Source organism: Ascaphus truei, chromosome 3 (genome assembly GCF_040206685.1).
Source record: "Ascaphus truei isolate aAscTru1 chromosome 3, aAscTru1.hap1, whole genome shotgun sequence".
Lineage (NCBI taxonomy): Eukaryota > Metazoa > Chordata > Amphibia > Anura > Ascaphidae > Ascaphus > Ascaphus truei.
The window spans coordinates 427,814,212-427,840,267 of NC_134485.1; the positions used below are offsets into that span (position 1 = coordinate 427,814,212).

The window sequence follows — 26,056 nt, forward strand, 5'->3', positions numbered from 1 at the left end:
TCGGACTGCATCCTCGCCCCTGGGCAGTGTCACACATCTGTATAAAAACATCCACCGGAGAGCTGCGATGCTAGAAAGCAGATTACTGGTACCTTAGAGAAGCAGCCTGTGAAGGACGCGCTCTGTTACCGTGCTGAGGAAATCCTGGCTTCAACCTGAAATTCAAAGAGATATAGATATATATATATTAATAGTCACCCCCGGGGCTGCGGAGTCAAACACCCACACTTTACATTTTCATTCAGGTTAGAAGAAAATTCAAACACAATTTTTTTTTAAACCACATACACAAAGCTGCAACGAGGAATTACCAAAACGTAATCCCAATCTGTAGTTAAGGAAATAAACCTAGAATATCTTCACCAGGACAGCTAAAATAATCACAGGCACATTGATATCTTACGGTCCATCCTCCGACTTCTTTATAGGGTTACAGGTCCGATCACTGATAAAAGGTTCAGAGATACGCCGGCCATTTCCTTGAAGATCATGAAACATCGCACATTTTGTGGCTTTCCTCCTCCTCCGGATCCGCAGTTATTCCCCTCCCCCCAGAGGCTCTCTTCCTAAACGCACGCACCCAATAGTCGGTGTAGTCGTTGGCCTGTCTCCCTTCTTGGCCTGTCTCCCTTCTAAATACAGATATTTAAAATATTCACAAGAGCCCTCGCCACAAGGTTAAAATACATTCCTACCCAGCTCAGGCCTTTGGGTGCCGGAGGGGCTGCGGTCCCCGAGAGCCACAGCTCAGCCGTAACACCGCGAACTCGGCGTCATGGAACAGGGGAGGAGCTCGTTCCTCTGCCTGTTACATCGCGTTTACGTGTACGCGAAATGGGATCTCCCACTGGGGAAACGAGCCCCTGGTGTGCAAGGCCCCATGATGTGGTAGCTAGGTCGTGGGGCACTCAAAGGGTTAATTCATCCGCATACGGTAGCATTTATCCCCCACAGAAAGAAGAAAAAAAAAGACATTGTCTATGAAACTATCCTCCAGGATACCATGTATGATAATAAGCCTCAATGCCAAAAAGGCATTTGACCAGGTAAGACTGGACATATGCTTACAAGTACGGTAATTGACATTATAGGTCTGGTTCTTCATTCCTAGCCACAGGTGGAGATTCATGTACATCTCCTTTAGTTTTAATTACAGTTCTAAGTACCAAATCAAAGATAAACAGACGGAATGGGACTAGGCAAGGTTGCCCATTTTGTCCACCTCTATTTGCCCAAACTATCGAGTCACTGGCTGCTACCATTAGAAATAACTCCCAAACCAGTTAGGCTGCGCTTATAGTGCCGGCGACAGCAACGTCAAAACAAATGCATTGCCGCCGGCGCGTGCGCTTATAGAAAGCGCGACGGCTTGGTCACGATCGCTGGAAGTCATCTCAATTTGATTTTTCCAGCGACCGTAGCCCGATGTTGCCGTCGCCAGCACTATAAGCGCAGCCTTAAGCTGCTACAACTATATTTTGCATTCAAATGGACATATAACGACAACCAAATACCTGGGCATTAACCTGAGTTTCCCAAACTCTTTAAATCTCTCATAAAGACAAGGCACTCATGGACAGAAGCATACAAATGAACGGCATACTAAAATTAGCCTATTTTTTCAGACCCTTCTAATTACCGTACAATTGAAAGAAATCAAACAAATCCAAAGTCGCGGTGGCCGATTCCTTTGGTCTAACAAACGTCCAAGCGTTACCTGGGGGTCTGGCATTGTTACCGAGCTATTATCAAGCCTCAATTTACCGGCCCGTATTAGCCCTCTCCTCCAAACAGAAAGATATGGGTTGCCGAACAAATAAGCACACAGGAATTAATTGTGGGTTACGATATATAGGAATCCCGTTCTCTTTAATTCCTCCCCCTCCCCCACCAATATCCCTTTACATAACCAGGCATTACTTTGCCATGAGTTGCCGGTTATTCGGGCATGTAAGGGGTTAATGTTAGTTTTCACATAAAGCGGTTAAACCTTTAGGAATAATTTCCCAGCCCTGTGCTAATGGAAGAGTCAGAGAGGTGGGAGCAGGGCAGCGGACACAATCATCCTCAGAAATAGAGGAAGTGCTTTCTGAGAACGATCACGAGGTTCAGTACGGTCATTCTGCACTGATGCGCCAACCGGTAACTCTGCTACTCCGTGAATCTACAACAGGAGTGGCCAACTCCAGCCCTCAAGGGCTACCAACAGGTCAGGTTTTCAGGATATACCTGCTTCATCATAGGTGGCTCAATCCCTGTGCTGAAGCAGGGATATCCTTAACAGCTGACCTGCTGGTGGCCCTTGAGGACTGGAGTTCGCAACTACTGATCTAAAACAATGCACTTATCGGGAAAAACAACATTCGGTAAACACATCTTATCGGGAAAAACAACATTCGGTATACACATCTTATCGGGAAAAACAACATTCGGTATACACATCTCAGGTTCCCCTTTCCATGGTCTCAAACACCAAACGTGGTTTAAATCACAGATACCAATTAACATTACAGCCCAGAGTAAATAAACAAAGGCTCAGTGCTCCCTAAATCCTACCTATACTGGGGGGTCCCACCAGTTCCAGGGGCTATTTGTATTTATTTATTTTTTTAACCTGGCTCCGACAAAAAAAAAAAAAACTACAAATATGGCGGCAGACTACAAAACATGGCTGCCGGGGTCACCAGGTGAAAGCTGCAACGTCTTCTTCTATTGGCTGCTGGTTGAGTCCTGATCCCAACGGCCACATTGATATGCCAAGATTGCCGGCTGGACCTCCTACCAGGCTCACCACTCATGAACCAGGGGTCGCCGGACCACCGTTGAACTCCGCAGGACCCCTTCCCCCCCCCCCCCCCCCCAGGTGAGATGAAAAAAAGAAAAGCTTTAGGCTTAATGAGTCAGTAAATCTGGGCCTGACTGAATAACTCATCCCCCAAAACACTATTACAAAGTCCTGGGTCTCTTCACCTCGCTCCCCCAATAGTCCCTCCCCGCGCCGGACTAAGTCACGCCGTGCTGACTGCTGACAGTCACCAACCATGCTTTGGAGTCGCGCTAGCACTGTATGATGGAGAGCGCCGTTGCAGGACGCAGCGGTGATTGGCAGGTCAGTCAGCGCTGCCAGCAGGACAGGCGCTATGGACATTAGCATCTTCTGTAACAGGGAGGTACGGTGGCAGGAGAAAGGGTGTCCTCCCCTCGAACGCAGAACCACACAGCAAGGAAAGCAAGTATAACAATAACAGGTGTTGAATATATGTGTCTTCTTAGAAGTCATTTTGTTTTGTCTTATGTTTTGGTCTGAAGTTACAGTTGTGTTACTAAGGCCGCGCTTATAATGCTGGCGACGCGACCGATGATGTCACCCGTCGCCACTGGCGAAAGTTGCAATTTGATTTTTAGCGACGGCACTGGCGACAAGGCCAGTGACGTCACTAAAAGGGGCGGGCCGCGCAATTGGATTGGTTTAGAGACAGTCACATGTGGCGACTCTCTAAAAAATCAAATTTACCCGGCTTCAAAATTTCTGGTCGCTCCGTCGCCGTCGCACTTACTGGAAGCGCTTGCGACGGAGTCCATGTATTTGTTTTGGAGCAACGTCGCGTCACCATCGTAAGGCACTATAAGCGCAGCGTATAGTGCCAGCGACAGCGACGTCGCGTCAAACCAAATGCATTGCCGCCGTCACGTGCGCTTATAGTAAGCGCGACGCGACAGAGAAACGGCTTGGTCGCGATCGCTGGAAGTCATCTCAATTTGATTTTTCCAGCGACCGCAGCCTGACGTCGCCGGCACTATAAGCGCGGCCTGACGTCGCCGGCACTATAAGCGCGGCCTGACGTCGCCGGCACTATAAGCGCGGCCTTAGTGTTGTGACTTACCACACTCTCCACAATACGCAACTCATGCTTCAAGGGGAGCTTAGAGTGACCGGAGAGACAGACACTTGGGTGCAGGGAGTGGCAAAGGGAGCACATTGACAAATAGAGAGGGTCAGAATGAATGGTGGCTTCCCTGCATTAATCACACTATATAAATTAAATATGGGGGAGTCCCGACTCCCTACAGCTAAGGCTGAGTCCCGGGGGCGCTGCTGCGCACACGCCACACACCAGAGCACAGCCCTCTATGGGGCAAGCCCCAGTCACTGTGTGTGTGCGTGGGACAGGCCCCAGTCACCGTGTGTGCGTGGGACAGGCCCCAGTCACTGTGTGTGTGCGTGGGACAGGCCCCAGTCACTGTGTGTGTGCGAGGGACAGGCCCCAGTCACCGTGTGTGCGTGGGACAGGCCCCAGTCACTGTGTGTGTGCGTGGGACAGGCCCCAGTCACTGTGTGTGTGCGAGGGACAGGCCCCAGTCACCGTGTGTGCGTGGGACAGGCCCCAGTCACTGTGTGTGTGCGTGGGACAGGCCCCAGTCACTGTGTGTGTGCGTGGGACAGGCCCCAGTCACCGTGTGTGCGTGGGACAGGCCCCAGTCACTGTGTGTGTGCGTGGGACAGGCCCCAGTCACTGTGTGTGTGCGTGGGACAGGCCCCAGTCACTGTGTGTGTGCGTGGGACAGGCCCCAGTCACCGTGTGTGCGTGGGACAGGCCCCAGTCACTGTGTGTGTGCGTGGGACAGGCCCCAGTCACTGTGTGTGTGCGTGGGACAGGCCCCAGTCACCGTGTGTGCGGGTGGGACAGGCCCCAGTCACCGTGTGTGCGTGGGACAGGCCCCAGTCACTGTGTGTGCGCGTGGGACAGGCCCCAGTCACTGTGTGTGTGCGTGGGACAGGCCCCAGTCACTGTGTGTGTGCGTGGGACAGGCCCCAGTCACTGTGTGTGTGCGTGGGACAGGCCCCAGTCACTGTGTGTGTGCGTGGGACAGGCTCCAGTCACTGTGTGTGTGCGTGGGACAGGCTCCAGTCACTGTGTGTGTGCGTGGGACAGGCCCCAGTCACCGTGTGTGCGTGGGACAGGCCCCAGTCACCGTGTGTGCGTGGGACAGGCCCCAGTCACCGTGTGTGCGTGGGACAGGCCCCAGTCACCGTGTGTGTGCGTGGGACAGGCCCCAGTCACCGTGTGTGTGCGTGGGACAGGCCCCAGTCACCGTGTGTGCGTGGGACAGGCCCCAGTCACCGTGTGTGTGTGGGGCAGGCCCCAGTCACCGTGTGTGTGTGGGACAGGCCCCAGTCAACGTGTGTGTGTGGGACAGGCCCCAGTCACCGTGTGTGCGTGGGACAGGCCCCAGTCACCGTGTGTGTGTGGGACAGGCCCCCGTCACCGTGTGTGTGTGGGACATGCCCCCGTCACCGTGTGTGCATGGGGCAGGCCCCAGTCACCGTGGGTGGGACAGGCCCCAGTCACCGTGTGCGCGTGGGACAGGCCCCAGTCACCGTGTGTGTGCGTAGGACAGGCCCCCAGTCACCGTGTGCGCGCGTGGGACAGGCCCCAGTCACCGTGTGCGCGCGTGGGACAGGCCCCAGTCACCGTGTGTGTGGGTGGGACAGGCCCCAGTCACCGTGTGTGAGACAGGCCCCCGTCACCGTGTGTGTGTGGGACAGGCCCCAGTCACCGTGTGTGCGGGTGGGACAGGCCCCAGTCACCGTGTGTGCGGGTGGGACAGGCCCCAGTCACCGTGTGTGTGCGTGGGACAGGCCCCAGTCACTGTGTGTGCGTGGGGCAGGCCCCAGTCACCGTGTGTGAGTGGGGCAGGCCCCAGTCACCGTGTGTGCGTGGGACAGGCCCCAGTCACCGTGTGTGCGTGGGACAGGCCCCAGTCACCGTGTGTGCGTGGGACAGGCCCCAGTCACCGTGTGTGCGTGGGACAGGCCCCAGTCACCGTGTGGGCGTGGGACAGGCCCCAGTCACCGTGTGTGCGTGGGACAGGCCCCAGTCACCGTGTGGGCGTGGGACAGGCCCCAGTCACCGTGTGTGTGCGTGGGACAGGCCCCAGTCACCGTGTGTGTGCGTGGGACAGGCCCCAGTCACCGTGTGTGTGCGTGGGACAGGCCCCAGTCACCGTGTGGGCGTGGGACAGGCCCCAGTCACTGTGTGTGTGCGTGGGACAGGCCCCAGTCACCGTGTGTGTGCGTGGGACAGGCCCCAGTCACCGTGTGTGCGTGGGACAGGCCCCAGTCACCGTGTGGGCGTGGGACAGGCCCCAGTCACCGTGTGTGCGTGGGACAGGCCCCAGTCACCGTGTGCGCATGGGACAGGCCCCAGTCACCGTGTGTGCGTGGGACAGGCCCCAGTCACCGTGTGTGTGCGTGGGACAGGCCCCAGTCACCGTGTGTGTGCGTGGGACAGGCCCCAGTCACTGTGTGTGTGCGTGGGACAGGCCCCAGTCACCGTGTGTGTGCGTGGGACAGGCCCCAGTCACCGTGTGTGTGCGTGGGACAGGCCCCAGTCACCGTGTGTGTGTGGGGCAGGCCCCAGTCACCGTGTGTGTGTGGGACAGGCCCCAGTCAACGTGTGTGTGTGGGACAGGCCCCAGTCACCGTGTGTGTGTGGGACAGGCCCCCGTCACCGTGTGTGTGTGGGACATGCCCCCGTCACCGTGTGTGTGCGTAGGACAGGCCCCCAGTCACCGTGTGCGCGCGTGGGACAGGCCCCAGTCACCGTGTGCGCGCGTGGGACAGGCCCCAGTCACCGTGTGTGTGGGTGGGACAGGCCCCAGTCACCGTGTGTGAGACAGGCCCCCGTCACCGTGTGTGTGTGGGACAGGCCCCAGTCACCGTGTGTGCGGGTGGGACAGGCCCCAGTCACCGTGTGTGCGGGTGGGACAGGCCCCAGTCACCGTGTGTGTGCGTGGGACAGGCCCCAGTCACTGTGTGTGCGTGGGGCAGGCCCCAGTCACCGTGTGTGAGTGGGGCAGGCCCCAGTCACCGTGTGTGCGTGGGGCAGGCCCCAGTCACCGTGTGTGTGAGCGTGGGACAGGCCCCAGTCACCGTGTGTGTGAGCGTGGGACAGGCCCCGGTCACCGTGTGTGTGCGTGGGACAGGCCCCAGTCACCGTGTGTGTGCGTGGGACAGGCCCCAGTCACCGTGTGTGCGCGTGGGACAGGCCCCAATCACCGTGTGTGCGCGTGGGACAGGCCCCAGTCACCGTGTGTGGGTGGGACAGGCCCCAGTCACCGTGTGTGCGTGGGACATGCCCCAGTCACCGTGTGTGCGGGTGGGACAGGCCCCAGTCACCGTGTGTGCGTGGGACAGGCCCCAGTCACCGTGTGTGCGTGGGACAGGCCCCAGTCACCGTGTGTGCGTGGGACAGGCCCCAGTCACCGTGTGTGCGTGGGACAGGCCCCAGTCACCGTGTGTGCGTGGGACAGGCCCCAGTCACCGTGTGTGCGTGGGACAGGCCCCAGTCACCGTGTGGGCGTGGGACAGGCCCCAGTCACCGTGTGTGCGTGGGACAGGCCCCAGTCACCGTGTGGGCGTGGGACAGGCCCCAGTCACCGTGTGTGCGTGGGACAGGCCCCAGTCACCGTGTGGGCGTGGGACAGGCCCCAGTCACCGTGTGTGCGTGGGACAGGCCCCAGTCACCGTGTGGGCGTGGGACAGGCCCCAGTCACCGTGTGTGTGCGTGGGACAGGCCCCAGTCACCGTGTGTGTGCGTGGGACAGGCCCCAGTCACCGTGTGTGTGCGTGGGACAGGCCCCAGTCACTGTGTGTGTGCGTGGGACAGGCCCCAGTCACCGTGTGTGTGCGTGGGACAGGCCCCAGTCACCGTGTGTGCGTGGGACAGGCCCCAGTCACCGTGTGGGCGTGGGACAGGCCCCCGTCACCGTGTGTGCGTGGGACAGGCCCCAGTCACCGTGTGCGCATGGGACAGGCCCCAGTCACCGTGTGTGCGTGGGACAGGCCCCAGTCACCGTGTGTGTGCGTGGGACAGGCCCCAGTCACCGTGTGTGTGCGTGGGACAGGCCCCAGTCACCGTGTGTGTGCGTGGGACAGGCCCCAGTCACCGTGTGTGTGCGTGGGACAGGCCCCAGTCACCGTGTGTGTGTGCGTGGGACAGGCCCCAGTCACCGTGTGTGTGCGTGGGACAGGCCCCAGTCACCGTGTGTGTGTGGGGCAGGCCCCAGTCACCGTGTGTGTGTGGGACAGGCCCCAGTCAACGTGTGTGTGTGGGACAGGCCCCAGTCACCGTGTGTGTGTGGGACAGGCCCCCGTCACCGTGTGTGTGTGGGACATGCCCCCGTCACCGTGTGTGCATGGGGCAGGCCCCAGTCACCGTGGGTGGGACAGGCCCCAGTCACCGTGTGCGCGTGGGACAGGCCCCAGTCACCGTGTGTGTGCGTAGGACAGGCCCCCAGTCACCGTGTGCGCGCGTGGGACAGGCCCCAGTCACCGTGTGCGCGCGTGGGACAGGCCCCAGTCACCGTGTGTGTGGGTGGGACAGGCCCCAGTCACCGTGTGTGAGACAGGCCCCCGTCACCGTGTGTGTGTGGGACAGGCCCCAGTCACCGTGTGTGCGGGTGGGACAGGCCCCAGTCACCGTGTGTGTGCGTGGGACAGGCCCCAGTCACTGTGTGTGCGTGGGGCAGGCCCCAGTCACCGTGTGTGAGTGGGGCAGGCCCCAGTCACCGTGTGTGCGTGGGGCAGGCCCCAGTCACCGTGTGTGTGAGCGTGGGACAGGCCCCAGTCACCGTGTGTGTGAGCGTGGGACAGGCCCCGGTCACCGTGTGTGTGCGTGGGACAGGCCCCAGTCACCGTGTGTGTGCGTGGGACAGGCCCCAGTCACCGTGTGTGCGCGTGGGACAGGCCCCAGTCACCGTGTGTGCGCGTGGGACAGGCCCCAGTCACCGTGTGTGGGTGGGACAGGCCCCAGTCACCGTGTGTGCGTGGGACATGCCCCAGTCACCGTGTGTGCGGGTGGGACAGGCCCCAGTCACCGTGTGTGCGTGGGACAGGCCCCAGTCACCGTGTGTGCGTGGGACAGGCCCCAGTCACCGTGTGTGCGTGGGACAGGCCCCAGTCACCGTGTGTGCGTGGGACAGGCCCCAGTCACCGTGTGTGCGTGGGACAGGCCCCAGTCACCGTGTGGGCGTGGGACAGGCCCCAGTCACCGTGTGTGCGTGGGACAGGCCCCAGTCACCGTGTGGGCGTGGGACAGGCCCCAGTCACCGTGTGGGCGTGGGACAGGCCCCAGTCACCGTGTGGGCGTGGGACAGGCCCCAGTCACCGTGTGGGCGTGGGACAGGCCCCAGTCACCGTGTGGGCGTGGGACAGGCCCCAGTCACCGTGTGGGCGCGCAAAGCACGATGACGCTACCGCTGGAAGGGAAGACTAGAATTTTCTCTTTCCATGCAGCAAGGCGGTCACATGGTTGACTAGCAACCAATGGTTGTGCAGATAGTGTAGACTGTCATGGGTGCACCCCCTGTCATGGCCGCTGCCTCCATTGCTACCCCTAGACCGCGGCTTTTACTTGTGCACGCGTCGCCATGCGCTCCGACGCGCGTGTAGCCAGTGGCCATTGGGGACTAAGCCTTAGGCCTCGGCCAGCGTGGCGCTGAGCCTCAATGTGTTTCAGAGCGGCCAGCCTGAGCGGCACTTAGATGCTTGCAGGGCAAGCAATTTTGATTTTGCCGCAAGCGCGGCACGCGAGTGGTTTGCCCAATGAGGGCGAACCAGCTCCGTGACATCGTGGCCGCACCCCCAGACGGGCGTGCACCTAGCCGGCAACGAACCGCCCGGCCTAGCAGGGCGCAGCGCATGAGCGCCAGCTCCCTGCCTGGCCGCAGCCTTAGAGTGCCGCAGCGCCACTCCAGGGAGCCGCTGGTTTCTTATCAGGCAGAGACTTGTGCGCCGAATACAGAACGGCGAGGCCCAGCGGCAAAACTAATTCTTCAGAGGATCTCCGTTTAAAAAGATTTGGAACCACTGCTATAAAGAGAAGGGTTGACTAGCTGGAAGTCTACAGAGATACTCGGCATCATCATATAGTGCAGAACGATCACTTTCGTTCCTCAATATGACCACCTGCATTACAAATGCAAATACTAACCCTGCTGTAAGAAATGACATCCTGTGGGGTACACAATCCCTTCCCTGTCAGAGAGAGCATTTCTCTCCAGCAAAACTGCCCTGGTTCATCTGGTTTTACCAGCAATGTGGCCTGGTAAGTGGGTGTGAATCCCACAGCACTCTCCTTCACACCGCTCTGTGCTGCCTGATGGGCTGCAGCACAGGACAAGGAAGGAGTGGCCATGTGGAACACTCTACTTCAGGCCTTGGGCCCTTTTACATATTCTATTTCAATAGATATAACAATTCAACTACAACAGCTTGGAAAAAGATACAATTACGTTGGTAATCTACTTTAAAAGGGCATCACTCCAGATCACTGATTCCCTATAGGGGGTTTGCAAACCCTTTGGGGTTAGTGAGGTTTCTCCAAGGGGAGACTTGGAAAAGAAGAAGATGTTGCCGGTGACCTGACTATTAACTGGGGCTCTGTTAGGCTGAGTCCATGGTGACAACAGCCGTGCGGAGGCGCGCTGAGGCTGAGGGAAAGCGGGTGCTTTCCCTGGCCTTCGTTCGCGTGCCGTCCGGGGGCGGGCCAGCGACGTCACGGAGCTGGTTCGCACTCATTGGGCGAACTGCTCACGTGACCGGCCCTGCGCTCCCGTGACCGCCGAAACGAAAAAAGAATTAGGGGCTACGCCTCCGCACGCCTGCGCGAGCCCCTGCTAAAGCCGCTCTCATTGCGGCTTCTGGGGCTCACTGACAAGCGTCAGCGCGCCTCAGCGGATAAGCGCTGACCATGGACTCAGCCTTAGGAGTCTGTGCGCTATGGCAAATTTGTAGCAAAATTCACGCAAAGAGCATCATTTTTATTTTGCGACTCAGTGTCGATGTATCACGGTCTTTGCCCCAGGTGTATCAGCTTGGTGCGTGTCAACAGAAGGCGTTAGGCTGCGTGCGTAGTGGGCACGCCGGCGACTGAACGCTTTACGGCACGCGCGCGCCTGCTGTACAGGCGATCCGTGGCCTGTGGGGTCTGGAGGAGGAGACGCGACCAAGAGCAGCTCCAATTCAATGTTTGGGGCGTGCCCGTGACATCACGTGAGCGCTTCGCCCTCATTGGCTGAACCGCGCACGTGACCCAGCCGTGGCGCAGCAAAATAAAAAATGAAATGTTATCTCGCCACGTGTCGGCCGCCTCGTCGCTCTCATGCGCGCGCGCTCAAAATACTCTTACGGTAAGGTTTTACATTTCTATAATCCTCCATAACCAGCCGTGGGGAAGAACCAGCCGCATTCAGCTAACTCAGCAAAGTGAAACGCGTCAGCCATCCGGATCTCTTAATATGGGTTACATTACAGGACTTGGGGGATTATATCCTCAAATCGTTTCATTTCCCAGTAAGCAAGTTAAAAGACTTCAGTAGAAACAGTATTCATGATGGGAGACCTTTTTAAAAAGGCCTTGAACTACACACATGTATGTATGTATGTATGTATGTATGTATGTATGTATGTATGTATGTATGTATGCACACCTTCAGCCCATGTCGATCTACTGCTGGATGAAGCCCCCCCCCCCCCCCCCAATGAACATTTAGGTTCTCTGGTTGCAAGTGCGTACATGTACACACACACACACACGAATAAACAAATGTACCCTTACCATTCCTTTATGTAAGGGGTCAGATAAAGACAGAAAGTCAGAGCAGAAGCGGGGCTGGAATTCAGCGGTCCTGTGACATCCCCTGTGTGTGACTGATGTTGATGCAGCAGCTCTCAGAGTGAGATATAAACGCAGAGAAGGGAACGGGATTCCAGGCGCACATACACACGCAGTGCCGACACTATCCAGTCTTCTGAGCCGGTGACTCATTGTGTTATCCGCCTCGCACACTGAATGAGGAACCTTGCAGCAGCAGCCGCCTATAACCTTCTATCTCTTATATACTTTATATACTGCATTGTCCCTACAGGCAGCAAAGCAGCTCCCCATCCAGTCTGCAGTGCATCACACACCCTTAGCACAGAGCTCGCCTCCTGCCTGGCACTGCTGCGTCACTCCTCCAGCCTGGGCAGCAGTGGCATTCTGGCTATTGTGCTTCCAAGGAGCTTGGCAAATAAAGAGCTACGCATAAAACGACCTACAAAAAAGTACGCTGTGACCCCAAACACTCACGTTCAAGGGCCAAAAGCAAATATACAAACACATCCCCAAATGACAGCATGCAGCAAGAAAACGCACATCAGACCATCTCCCGCAGAGGGACAACCTCTCCAGGTCACCGTGCCCTCTTGTATAATGCTTAACAAGATGGTACGTAACATAGCCACACTCACACATCCTGCTTATCCACTCACGGAATAAAGGCAATCACTGGGAAATTACTGTCCTTTTTTATTTTGAACACAGCAGCAGCTTCCAAGCTGCATTTAGAAATTCCTCATCATTCTGTCTTGATCATCAAGATTATTCCGTTAGCCAGCCCCTCCCCCCCCCCCACCCCACCCCCAAAAAAAACAAAGGTCGAGCTTATATTTTTGGTTTGGCTTCTGTAGTTTCACAGGTAACCCCTTGAAGCTAATTTAATACTTTGCTTTCCAGTATTGGAAAATGGTACAAAGATCCAGGGTCCAGTACGGTTTTGAGAGGCACGACGTTATTTTTCCGTTGACCAACCTTAGAAGTTGCTCACATTATGGATTATAACAGTTGCTCACATTATGGATTATAAAGCCACCTCATAGGCCGTGCAACCCAAGATATCCCGAGGCCCGCTCCCTCAGCACTAGTGTGGCACATACAAGTCATCTGATCTGCCAGGCAATACAAAGGACTGAACATAGTGTGTGTGTAAGCGAGTGTGTGACAGTGAGTGAGTGAGTGTGAGTGCAAAAACATTGGCAAGAGCCGGACACCTGAATTCCACAAAACCACTGGATCGGAAATTCCTGATCCATACCATGGGCGCCACACACATCAACACGGTGAACAGGGTGAGAATTGTACGAGCACGAACAAGATTATGTCAATTTAGTTTGCAGGATATTTTTGCTCTTAAACATGAATTGCTGATTCACCCTCAAAAACCTTGACCCTCACTCAACTTTGCAGTGATATATTCACGTAGCATGCAAATGACACGTTATTGCCCTACTTTTCCATCCATACACAGACGAGCTCATCACAAGATGGCATGAAATGTCCCTTTACCTCTATAAATCCCGAATTACTACAGTGCAATTAAGCAATGATATTCTTCCTCATTCTCCCCGTCAGAGCTGTTTGGCAATGAGACATACTAGAATGCTACATGAGATAACCCTAACAGCGAGAGACCTGCCACCCATTGATGCCTGGATGGTTTACAGACAGAAAAGCAGATGTCCCGGATTTAAAGAAAACTATTAAAAGCCAACGTTCTTTATTTACCCTACCGCACATCACCAATCACCTTGAGGTCAATGCACGGCACCATTGCTCAGTAGCCCCAGAGACACGTGACACGAGTAAATCAATATCGCCCTGTACCTTTGCTCTGAAGAGCTAGCACTCTAATTATTCTAAGACCACTGTGCCTGAGCTAAATAGAGCTCTGTAACCACTCACCCCTCGAAATATCAATAGTGGAACACTGAAGGGAAAAAAAGACCTAATAGCAATCTATTCTATTCTAATCCATGAATCTATATAGAATTTAGTACAAAAGATCAATCTTACCACTTCATAATATTAAATACCCTTATACTCTCCCATCTGAATTATTGTAATATTCTGCTAACAGGCCTCACAACTTTCTCCTTTGCAATCTATCCAAAATTCTGCTGCTAGAATCATGTCACTTTCTCCCTTTAGAGTCTCTGCTCATCTCCTCCTTATATCCCTCTCCTGGTCTCCTGGCTTCCCATCACATGTTAAATCACCCACAAAGGTCTCTCCTTACCTTCAAGGCTCTCCTCTCATCTGCGCCTCCCTATATATCAGCTTTGGTCTCCTCTGCTTTACCAATAACTGTCTCCTTTCTATCCCTTTCACCTGTGCTGCTCTCTCTCTCACCTTAAACCTTCCCCTCACTGTCCCTTACCTGTGGATCTTCCTCACACTCAGTATACACCAAGCGTCTTCTCTCCCTTTAAGACAAATCTTAAAAATCACCTCTTAAATGAAGCCTCCCAATAGCATGAACTTCTGGCTACTGTCCCACACCCACAGTCACTCCTACCACCCATTGTGCCAAGCACTGCCATCTACTGTCCCACACCCAGTCACTCCTACCACCCATTGTGGTCAAGCACTGCCATCTACTGTCCCACACCCAGTCACTTCTACCACCCATTGTGGCCAAGCACTGCCATCTACTGTCCCACACCCAGTCACTCCTACCACCCATTGTGGCCAAGCACTGCCATCTACTGTCCCACACTCCCAGTCGCTCCTACCAACCATTGTGCCAAGCACTGCCATCTACTATCCCACAACCACAGTCACTCCTACCAACCACAGTGGCCAAGCACGGCCATCTACTATCCCACAACCACAGTCACTCCTACCAACCATTGTGGCCAAGCACTGCCATCTACTATCCCACAACCACAGTCACTCCTACCAACCACAGTGGCCAAGCACTGCCATCTACTATCCCACAACCACAGTCACTCCTACCAACCACAGTGGCCAAGCACTGCCATCTACTGTCCCACACCCACAGTCACTCCTACCACCCATTGTGCCAAGCACTGCCATCTACTATCCCACAACCACAGTCACTCCTACCAACCACAGTGGCCAAGCACTGCCATCTACTGCACTTATTCCATAAACTGCTGTCTCTGTAACTCTCCCAACATACCGCTTAGATTGTAAGCTCCCCGGGGCAGGGATTTCCTTTCCTACGATCTGATCTTATTTGTTGCGCTTATTGTAGTATAATTCGTTGTATTGTCTCATTGGTAAAGCACCGAGTATATTGTGGGCGCAATATAAAGATATATACATACATAGCAAAGGAAACCTTTTGGCAGGGGAAATGGAAGCTAGCTGATAAATAGGGAGACGATACAGAGAAGAAAGGAAAGGCCGCAAACAGAATCTATCAAGACGTTTTGGAGAAGCAGCAATTCTTCCCCAAAAACTCAGTTCTCTCAAATCAGCAGTACATGCTGTTCTGGTTGGTTTTTGTTTTTTGCATTAGCTAAACCAGGGAGCCTCTAACCTCTAGGGCAGGGGTGGGGAACGTCAGGCCCGAGGGCCGTATAAGGCCCTCGAAATCATTTGGTCTGGCCCTGCTAAGGCAACTGGAGGTTGGTGTGGTGATGTGAGGCGCCGGCAGCCCTACACGATCCCCAGCAGCCACCGTACTAGCCGCAGCAATCCCCCCGCAGCATTCCCTGCACTTCCCCCATGCTTCTCCAGCAGTTCCCCCCGCACTTACCCCAGCATCCGCCCTACATGATCCCCCCAGCAGCAGCAGCAACTATTGTGTGCCTGCTGTGTGCCTGCCAGTCTGTGTCTGTATGGCCCGCGAATGATGTTATAAATATCCAAATGGCCCTCGGCAGAAAAGAGGCTCCCCACCCCTGCTCTAGGGTAACCCTCGCGTCAGCATCCTACAGAGAGCCACAGTGTCATCAGGATGTCATTGGGTGAAGAGACGGTGGCTTTCTATTAGTGAACCTGAGCCCAGAATTGTAGTTTGTAGGCGTCAAAAAATAAAATCACAAGAAAGATTTCACAGGATTAAGTGGAAAATCAGGACATCTTTTGATATCATTTATTACAAGTGAACGCCCGCCTTCCCTCTGAAGGTGCCACGGTACCAGCCCACGCTGCGGAATAAAATACAGAACGCCAGCCAACAGGAGGTCGCAACGTCATCCAACGCAACTTCCTATTGGATCATGTGCAGCAGGAGATTTACAAACCAGGAAGTACCAGTACCTCCTACAGAGGCATCTCATGAACCACGGTGTAACACCAGCCGAGACCAACGTGGTTCAGCTCCAGGGACCCCCAGCCTTAAAATAAATAAATAATGTGTGTGTGGTGTGTGTGTGAAAAAGGCAACAAAAAACCTCCACCGTTTGCATATAGCCGATAAGTGATATTCTGTGTCAGGTCTGCAACCCTTATCACCCAGCATACAGTGCTTCCACTGCAGCAAGGGACTCTGGGAAATGACATGCAAATGGGCACAGTGTCAATGGTGAAAGGCAGGGATGTGTCTATGACATGTGAATGTACTCACAAGTGATAAAGATAGATATATAGATAGAACTTTTCTATCCTCTGTGCGCAGAATCAAAGCAAGATGAGGAATAGAAACTATGAAGTCATTACCGCAGCAAATATCCAAGGAGCACTTCCTATCCCCGCTCTCTAAAAGGCTCAACCCAGAATCTCTCGCTCCCCGGCAGCTTTTGTAACCAACTCTCGTGCCAAGAGTCTGCTCCTCTTTTAAAGCACAGACGGGTGGGAGCCATGTTGGTCCTTTCTTCCGTGTAGTAACAATGGCGGGAGAGGGAGTATGATACCTTTTATTGGACCAACAAGTAGTTGAAATGCTACACGCTTCCCAACCTCTCAGGGTCCTTCGTTGGGCCTGGCAGAGCCTACTCCCTCTCCTTCCTTTATTACGCCTCTTTTAAATGGATTCTTGGATGGGAAATTCTGATCTCTCAAGTCAATTCCCATACAAGTGACGACCTCGCATCAGGTATGAAGCACCTACCCATCCATTCTTATATTCAGGTGTCCGACTAAGGGGAAACTCGGAGGAAGTGTGTGTGCTCCACATTAAAAAGGAAGCTGTTCTCTTCAACTGAGGGGATGGAATATTTTACGGGGCTATTTTGGCCATGACCTGGAATACAGTGTGTCTATGGCAGCAGCCCAATCCAATTATATGGCTTCCCGTACATGGGAAAATGGTTATAGTGATATAATAACATGCCACTTCAAAGCAGGAATGAACACATTGAATATCCAAGCTTTCTGATTGGTCACCGAGGCATTAAAGTACCAATCCCCCCCCCCCCCAGAACCCTATTGGCGTTTAACGAATTGTTACTACCTTGTCCCGAGCATGCATTGCTATTTTTAGTATTAAAAATCCAGTTTTGTCTTAATCTCTACCATCTGGGGTTAACATTCAGACAGCGCTGGGTTCTGGGGGAAAACGAGTGAAGTGTAAAGGGGAGAGCTCCATTTGAAACAGAGTTTATAACCCCGATGACGGTCCTATAGCAGACTGAAACATTGGCATCACTTCTGGACCACAATACAATCTATTTACTTCAAGTCCCTGCCTGGGTGATGTAAATATGGTTATTTTATATGATACGTACACACGCTAAATTCATTATATATTTATACAGGGGAGAGCCCAACTTTGATAGATATATATGGATATATATATATATATAGAGAGAAATATATATATATATATATATATATATATATATATATACACACACATATTTTTCAAAACTTACTTTGCTTTCCAGCCATTTCTTCATGGTCAGAGAGATCCTGAAATAGCCCTACACTTGTTACACATTATTTTTTATTCTGTGTTTTCTTTTGTAAGTAATTGTTGACCGATTTGTGGTGTGATAACATGTCGTCTTTCCGTAACATCTTGTCCGGTCTTAAAAGCAGTCATGTGATATAAAGAGACTCCATTCATCTCACTGCATCCTGTGCGCCTGCTTCGTGGGATTTAAAAAATCGCAACCAAATATTCCCCCCCCTCTCCCATTTGTCCAAAAGACAATCTGAAATGTTACTGAATGTGCCTGTTCAGGAAATCCTTGTCCACAGACCTTGCCACGGAGAGCTCAATATACAGAGTGCAGTGCGGAATTCTCACCCGCCCTATGGATGCCCCTGTCCCAGCACAAATAGAGACCGTTTAGGGTCACCCAAGAGGCTTTCTGTGCAACGGGGCTGCTTAGCAGCAAAGGGGCCCCCGTGGTTTTATAAAAATATATTTTTTGCATAGTTAAGAATGTAGTTTTCTCTTTATTTCTGTTATTTTGGGTGGGGAAAGGAAGTATAGGACGGCCCCGGTGGCAGGCGGCGGGTTCCGTTCTAAGGGCCCGTCGCAAAGCGAAAATCGCCGGAAGGCGGTACTGGCGATTTCTGGCGTGTGCGCATGCGAAAACCGGCATTTCCTCCGTTCTGCGCGCACAACCTTCGTTCTGCGCATGGACACCCTCGGCAACCGCCCGTTCTGCGCACGCGCGACCTCTGACTTCCCCGTTCTGTGAATGCTCAGACGTGGCGGGCCCCTTCTCGGTAGCGCCGTATCAGCGGATCACCGAGAAACGGGGCCCTACTGTACTTTTATTGAACGAATTGGCTTGGCCAATCTAATTCGCCTTCACTTCGTAAAATCACTTCATCAGTTGTAACGTCAGTTAGACAGCGTAGAATCACAGGCTTGCTCAGGTGATACTCACGAAGGCGAATGATAAACTTATATACAGCTAGGTCTGTGAATTCATCTAGTTACTAGTCAAAGATTCTAGTAAAAGGTAATCCCTCCTGAAAAGTACCTATTTCCTTTCTGAAATCATTGGCGAGGCGATTTGCCATGTCTGGGTGCTGCATACGTGAATTTAACTGGCTAAGGGGGTACTCAACTCCAGTCCTCAATACCCCAACAGGTCCGGTTTTAAGGATATCCCTGCTTCAGCACAGGTGGTTCAACCAGTGGCTCAGTCAAAGACTGAGTCACCGGTGCTGAAGCTGGGATATCCTTAAAACCTGACCTGTTGAGGGGTGTGGGTGGGGAAGGGGCTTGGGGACTGAAGTTGAGAATCCCAAAATATCACTCGGGTGTCTCAAAGTTCTTCAATAATGGTGCCGTGCACGTGTAAAAGAACAGCAGGACAAACGCTGTACGCCATTATTTAGAAAGAATATATTTATCAATATACGCCATGTCAATATGTGGGCCTATCCAAGATCCGGATCAGAGCCATAATAAAGCAAACACATCTAATATAGGTCGAGGATGTGAGGTATTACCAGGAAAAATGTAATGTACCCGCACCGGTCAACCGCAGGGGCCGCGCCGGGATGACCTACGGGAGAACAGCTGTCCAATCCCGGCTCTGCTTGCCGAAGTCGCACCCCACAATCCTTTGCGTAGCGCTAGGCACGGCAATGTGTGGCGCGGATTCGGGAAGCACAGGGGTGGCTGACAGCTCTACATCCGAAGAGGTTCTTCAGCTGCCACGGTTTCTCAGCTACACACGTGGCCCTAAACTCTCCACTTGTCCCAGGCGCGTGGTCAACCATTTGGGTTTTTTTCCCCCAATCGTGGGTATTAATGATATTTTCTTGGAGAGCCTTCTATACACATTTAATTATGAAATCAACTTTGAGGCAAGCTTGTTCACTAAAGTACACTTTAAATGCGCACACATCAGTATGTATGGAAAAATAAACAGGTCCGGTTCTCCCCACACCCACAGTACCACTAGTTAGAAACACCACCTTTATACTTGAATGCAACTTTATGGTTAAGCCCTAGAGCCCAACATTTGCCATACAGTTTAATAAACCCAGGAAATAAACACAATGTGTAACCCAGACACGGTGCCACACACACACTGCCATCATGTGCACAGTAATGATAGGAATACAATAGGAACTCCAGCAGTATGAGTGAGCTCTGCCTCTGTATTTCCGACACCCGCTTCCTTCTTGAGTCATTACCGGTCATGTGAGACGAGAGGTCACACGTGCCCTTTGCTCAGCTGACCCAGTCACATGACTGCAATGTGCAGTGATGCTGGAAAGGTGCTCAGCTTCCCCCCTCCCCCAAAACCGAATACAAACCACTTATTTCCTTGGTCTGCTGCGATTATCTGGCAGGGTTGCCACCTTCAACTGAAGGCTAACCCGGAGGGGGGGAAAAAACTCCCTTACTTGGTGCCACGGCGTCTCCCGGCATCCTGCTGCAATTCCCCCTCCAACTGCAGTGAACGTGGCTGCGCGGCCGCTTATGACGCCACGTTGCCATGGCAACGGAACGCTACGAGACGTCATAACGCTACAGCCACGTAGCGTCATGACATCACGTAGGGTCCAATTGCCATGGCAACGTTCAGTGCAGTTGGAGGGGGAAAATCGCAGAAGAACACCGGACGGAGAATGCCGGAGACGCGGCCGCCGCAGCACGCCGCCACCCGCAGCAGCACACCGTCGCCACCCAGAGATGGACGGGCTAAACCCGTAGCCCGGATGAAAGTATCTGAAACCTGGAGTCTCCGGGTCAAACCCGGAGAGTTGGCAACCCAGCTATCTGGTCATATAAGAAAACCTTTTTAAATTGCGCTTTATTGCAGTGGTTTACAACCTGACCTTACTAGTGCATCCCGGAAAATATTAAACGGTGGGTGAAGTAATGTTATAGATTATATAGAACAGTGGTTTTCAACCTTTGTTTGGTTGAAGAACCCCAACCCTCTCCAAAAGCGCGTCTGAGATCAAATGCATTGTAAGGAACCCCAACCCTCTCTAATAGCGCGTCTGAGATCAGATGCATTGTAAGGAACCCCAACCCTCTCTAATAGCGCGTCTGAGATCAGATGCATTGTAAGGAACCCCAACCCTCTCTAATAGCGCGTCTGAGATCAGATGTATTGTAAGGAACCCCAACCTTCTCTAATAGCGCGTCTGAGATCAGTTGCATTGTAAGGAACCCCAACCCTCTCTAATTGCGCGTCTGAGATCAGATGCATTGTAAGGAACCCCAACCCTCTCTAATAGTGCGTCTGAGATCAGATGCATTGTAAGGAACCCCAACCCTCTCTAATAGTGCGTCTGAGATCAGATGCATTGTAAGGAACCCCAACCCTCTCTAATAGCGTGTCTAATATCAGATGCATTGTAAATTCTTCTGTATTTGGTATCATTTTCAAATTACCTCAAAATTGCAGGAACCCTTTAGGGATTCCTGGGGAACCTCAAGGCTCCCAGGAACCCCTGTTGAAAAACACTGATTTAGAATATTATTTATTTATACCATGTGTTACCAGGAAGTAATACATTGAGAGTTACCTCTCGTTTTCAAGTATGTCCTGGGCACAGAGTTATAATGCCAGATACATGGTTACATTAAATGAACAGGGTTATACATTATATATATATATATATATATATATCAAGACATGGGAACCACACAGATTGTGTGCCTATTATAATTTAACAGCTGTCCATTTAAAAGTCAATAGAATTGTAAGCTCTTCGGGGCAGGGACTCCTTTTCCCAAATGTTACTTTTACGTCTGAATCGCTTCTTCCCATTATGTGTTATTTGTATTATTTGTTATTTATATGGTTGTCACGTGTATTGCTGCTGTGAAGCGCTGTATACATTAATGGCGCTATATAAATAAAGACATACATATAAAAGTGGTTAAACCAGAACATATATACAAATGAAATGGTGCTGACCCTTCTAGCAATAAAGGCGTTTGTTTGAGGCAAGTGCAGCCTGGAAGGAAGGAGGGGGCATTGCTGAAACTTGTACACACATGTGATGTATTAACAAGGTGCAGTATGGAATATGTCAGGGAAGGAGGTATACTAGAACAAGAAAACATGCTCTGAAGCGGAAGGGCGGCAGGCCCAGGGGAAACGTCAGGGAGGACTGTCATGATCGGGGTATGAGGGGTTAATGGGATCTGTGTATGTGTTGATCTGCATCCCCCTGCTTCAGCAGAATTGCCCCAGGTCTGAGCTGTATTCCCCCAGCCGTCTGTGTTATATTCTTGTATGTGTAGAAATCATGTCGGGAGGGAAAGGGTTAACCACATTGTGTGTATGTTGATCTGCATCCCCCTGCTTCAGTAGAATTAATTGCTATGTTATGTATTAACATGGAGAGAGGGTTAACGGTGTATTTGTCATAATGTAAACCCCATAGAACCATATCTCTGTACAGACATACCCCGCATTAACGTACGCAATGGGACCGGAGCATGTATGTAAAACGAAAATGTACTTAAAGTGAAGCACTACCTTTCCCCACTTATCGATGCATGTACTGTACTGCAATCGTTATACACGTGCATAACTGATGTAAATAACTAATTTGTAACAAGCTCTATAGTTTCCCTCCTTGCGCACAGCTTTGGTACAGGTAGGGAGCCGGCATTGCTGTTCAGGACGTGATGACAGGCGCATGCGTGAGCTGCCGTTTGCCTATTGGGCGATATGTACTTACTCGCGAGTGTACTTAAAGCGGGGTATGCCTGTATGTGTTTGTGCTACAAGGCTGAAATTTGGATATGCTTTCCTATGCAACGAACACAAGTTGCATAGATATTGTTAATCTGATTTAAAATATGGGAGAAATAGTTATGTTATCACTGTTTTTACTATAACTTTGGATATAAGTTTGGAAGCTCGCCAAATGGCCCCTTTGATATGTAATTGTACAATCAAAAAGAGGCCACTTGAAAGGCTTCATTGCATATGCAGCCAGGTCCCACAACTAGGTGATAACCATTTCACCTGTCAAAAGTGACACCCTACATGAAAGACCCCTGCCCCATAAGCGTTTTTGCTAGACAGGATGGCAATGAAGGCATCGTGTCATAGTTTTTATAAATGGGCTGGCCAATTAGCCACAGGGGAGGGTTGTATTAATGAGGGGCTGGGTAAACCCAGCTTTTTGCGTTACCTGGCAACCTGTGATTGGGTCAAGATTTGTCTTCACCAATAACTGAACTGCCATGGTAGGAATGGGGGTTTGCGTCTATATAGTTGCGTGCACCCCTTATTCCTGTGTTGGTTGCTTGTTGCTGTCGTTTTGTCGTTCTTGTTGTGACCTATAACAACTAAGGAGCTGCTATTCGGCTGAATATCTCCTTGTCCAACCTCAGTAAGTGTAAATATTTCTGTAATGTTATTTGCTTGATGTATTGTCTGTTCTGTTCATAGGAAATAAACTCATTCAGTTTACTATATCCTAGTCTTGTTCAATCAGGCCCGGTTATTGTATATGTGCTATTCTCTCGTGGCAAGGACTTTTTCAGTGAAAGGATAGTGGATGCATGAAATGGCATCCCGGCAGAGGTGGTAAAGCTTAATATACCAAAGGAAATGAAAGCTGCTTGGGACAGACAAGGGTATCCTATACCGGATGTACCGGATGTCCGAAAATTAGCCGGTGCTTTTTCAGCTACCCGGACATTACCTGGACCCGGCAGCAGGGGGCTGGGCCCGGCACCGGCGAATTTTCAGAGTCGCTGAAAATCCTTCATCACTTACCTGCAGCTGGCGACGGAAGGTGAGGAAGACCAGTGAGGAAGACCGCGGCGACATCGGGGAGCAGCAGCAGAGGTCCTGGTGGCAGCAGAATTCCGTATTCAGCCGGCGGGAGCAGCAGGAATACAGCACACAGCTGATACCAGTGGGAGCCGGGGAACCATGTGACCGGAGCAGGAGCGTTCTTATTGGACAGACGGGGAGGAGCTGGTCACATGGTTCCCCGGCTCCCACTGGTATCAGCTGTGTGCTGTATTCCTGCTGCTCCCGCCGGCTGAACACGGACTTCTGCTGCTGCCACCAGGACCTCTGCTGCTGCTCCCAGATGTCGCCGCGGTCTTCCTCACCCTGCAGGTAAGTGTGTCCGGGTAACCGGGTACCCCACCGGGTAAAAAGATTCATTTTGCCCAGGTATCCGTTTTTCTGAAACATTAGGACCCGGTATAACACTAGTACCCTAAATAGAAATAAAGCTTGCATTCAAAGGGAGAGGAACGATTGGCAGAGCCAATTAACACTTTCCTACTTGGGGTCTCATTCAATAAGATCCAATGTTGCGACTGATCAATAACTAGCGAGCGCGGCGAGAGTGAGCCAGATATTACAGAACCGTGATTTTCAGGGTGTACCAATATGGCCACTGTGAGCTCCCATTTCCACTGGCACCACAGTAAGGCCCGGGCCATAGAGGGGGGGAGCCGGGCTGAACCGCGCGGACGCTGAGGCTCGCCTGCAGAAGCTGTGCGATTCCACGCACATACAGGCGAGCCAGCGTCCGCGATCGGAGGTGGGGGGAGACTGAGGGAGGCGGGGCAGTGACGTCGCTGGGCCAATCGCCCGCGACGCACTGACGTCGACGTCACGGCGCCGTGACGTTGACGCAGCCCCACTCTCATTGGAGGTTTTCAGCCGACAGCGTGCTGAAAAACAGCTTGGCGCTCGGCTGAAAACTCCAAAGCCTCCGCACGCCTGCGGACGCTCGCGCGAGCCCCCTCTCAAGGCATCCTCATTGAGGATGCAGGGGCTCAGCGCTGAGCGTCCGCACGCCTCAGCACGGCCTGTCCTTCTATGGACTCGGCCTAACACAGCACAAGGAAACAAGTCATTCCTGAGAGACTCGTTTTCACTATCAGAGCGAAGCGCAGGCTGCGGTAAAGAAGGACCGATCTTAGCAACACTTCGCGCTGAGGCCTTGATGCCGTTTCAGGTGTCAGAAATGACTCTGGTAGCTCCCAGATGGCTCAGTTTGAGCCAGTAGAACAGCGCTGGCCAACTCCAGGTCAGCTATTAAGGATAGCCCTGCTTCAGCCCAGGTGGCTTCAACTGAGCCTTTGATTGAGCCACCTGTGCTGAAGCAGGGATATCCATATTACCGGACCTGTTGGTGGCCCTTGAGGACGGCAGTAGAACAAGTAATTACACAGGTTTCTTTATCCAGCATTATGAGCGCATATTAGATTACCTTGAAATAAACATTTCCCCTGTTTGCATGAACTCCCTCACTGCTAGAGGCAGCAGCAGTGCAATGCTTTGTGGGCTTATATGGCACCCAGAATATATTGATCAACATTTTGGCGATCCCTGCGATCATTTTCAGGCTTTTTGCAGAGATTCGGATTGCTTCCTTTTTACAATTAAAGGGGGAGGCGGGGGGGGGGGGGGGAGGAACGAACGGCCTCTCTTGACCCCGCTGCCTACTACAGCGCCCGCTGTGGCGGACGCTGCAGGGACGAGAGCCCTCCCCTCAATGGCGCCGGGCCCGCCGCGAGGGGGGGCCGCAGCGCTGGGGCGAGAGTTGCTCCTGCTCTCAATAGAATTGAGAGCAGGACTCGCGTTGAGCGATTAGGCACGCCCCCCGGCGGCTCAGCCAATGAGGGCGAACCTGCCGGGTGACATCATGGCCGCGCCCCCGTCACTCCCCCGCCACGCCCCCCCCCCCCCCCGGTCTCTCTTCCTGCAGTGAGCTGCAGACCAGGGAATCGGCTGCACGCGCCGCCAATCTCGCGGGCGCGCGTTGCAGCGGAGATACCGGGGCCTTAGCCTAAACTGTCAAAGCAAAATTCTCCCCTTACCCCCTATTTATGAACCCGGGACCCCACTGGACCCCAGTGTATGACGGCATTGAACATCCCTCCAGAATTATGCACAGATAATGCCCACGATTTCTCTGCATCAAAATGGGTTTCAACCTCTCTGGCTCCAAAGGGTTAATTGGGACAAAACTCCCACCACCCCTGGTTTTCACAGTAATGATTGTAATTCAGTTTACATGTGACAAACCCCATCGTGTTCCCTGCCAGAGGGGCAGAAATACAATGCTTTTTCAGTTATAAACTATAACCCTTTATTTGCAAAGAATGAATGCTTTCTGCAGCCTTAGATAGATCTCTGCCCCATCTGGCAAGACAAATATGTGCCAGACTGTGCAGTACTGAAAAAGTAGTGGTACTCATTACCAGCAAACTTACAGCTCACACACACACGCAACACTCTTCCCCTCTATAACACGAGGTGGCCCCACCTCCCCCAAAATAAATGGGTCAGGATTCTTCATCGCATCCGACAGACCTATAGTCTTCAGTAGGACCCCCTTACCGTTCGCACTGTCATGACCGCACACTATATAACAAGCCTTACACCTTTTATTTTTCATGTAGAACACCTTCAAAATTTAGGGTCGTATTATGTGCGAGGCCGTGTTATATTCGGGCCAATACGGTACACCTTATGCACTACAGCAGGGGTGCGCGAGATTTTCTGGGGGGTGGGCGGACGTGGCACTTACATAGGCACTGCGCTCTTCCCCAAAGAATTTAA

At 52.6% G+C, this 26,056-nt stretch overlaps 1 protein-coding gene across 2 annotated transcripts in view; it reads right to left on the reverse strand.

The window, feature by feature from the left end:
- The window catches only part of ATP6V1A (ATPase H+ transporting V1 subunit A), a 71,373-nt gene that overhangs the window by 43,549 nt on the left and 1,768 nt on the right, over window positions 1-26,056 (reverse strand). The window contains exons 1-2 of one of the 2 annotated variants that reach the window (XM_075592850.1): window positions 11,622-11,774; window positions 93-155 (exon numbers count right to left, since the gene is read on the reverse strand). The gene's annotated coding sequence lies outside the window, so the exon portion shown is untranslated. Of the gene's footprint in view, window positions 1-92; window positions 156-11,621; window positions 11,775-26,056 lie in introns of those variants that run through there. The other variant, XM_075592849.1, reaches the window with a different exon arrangement.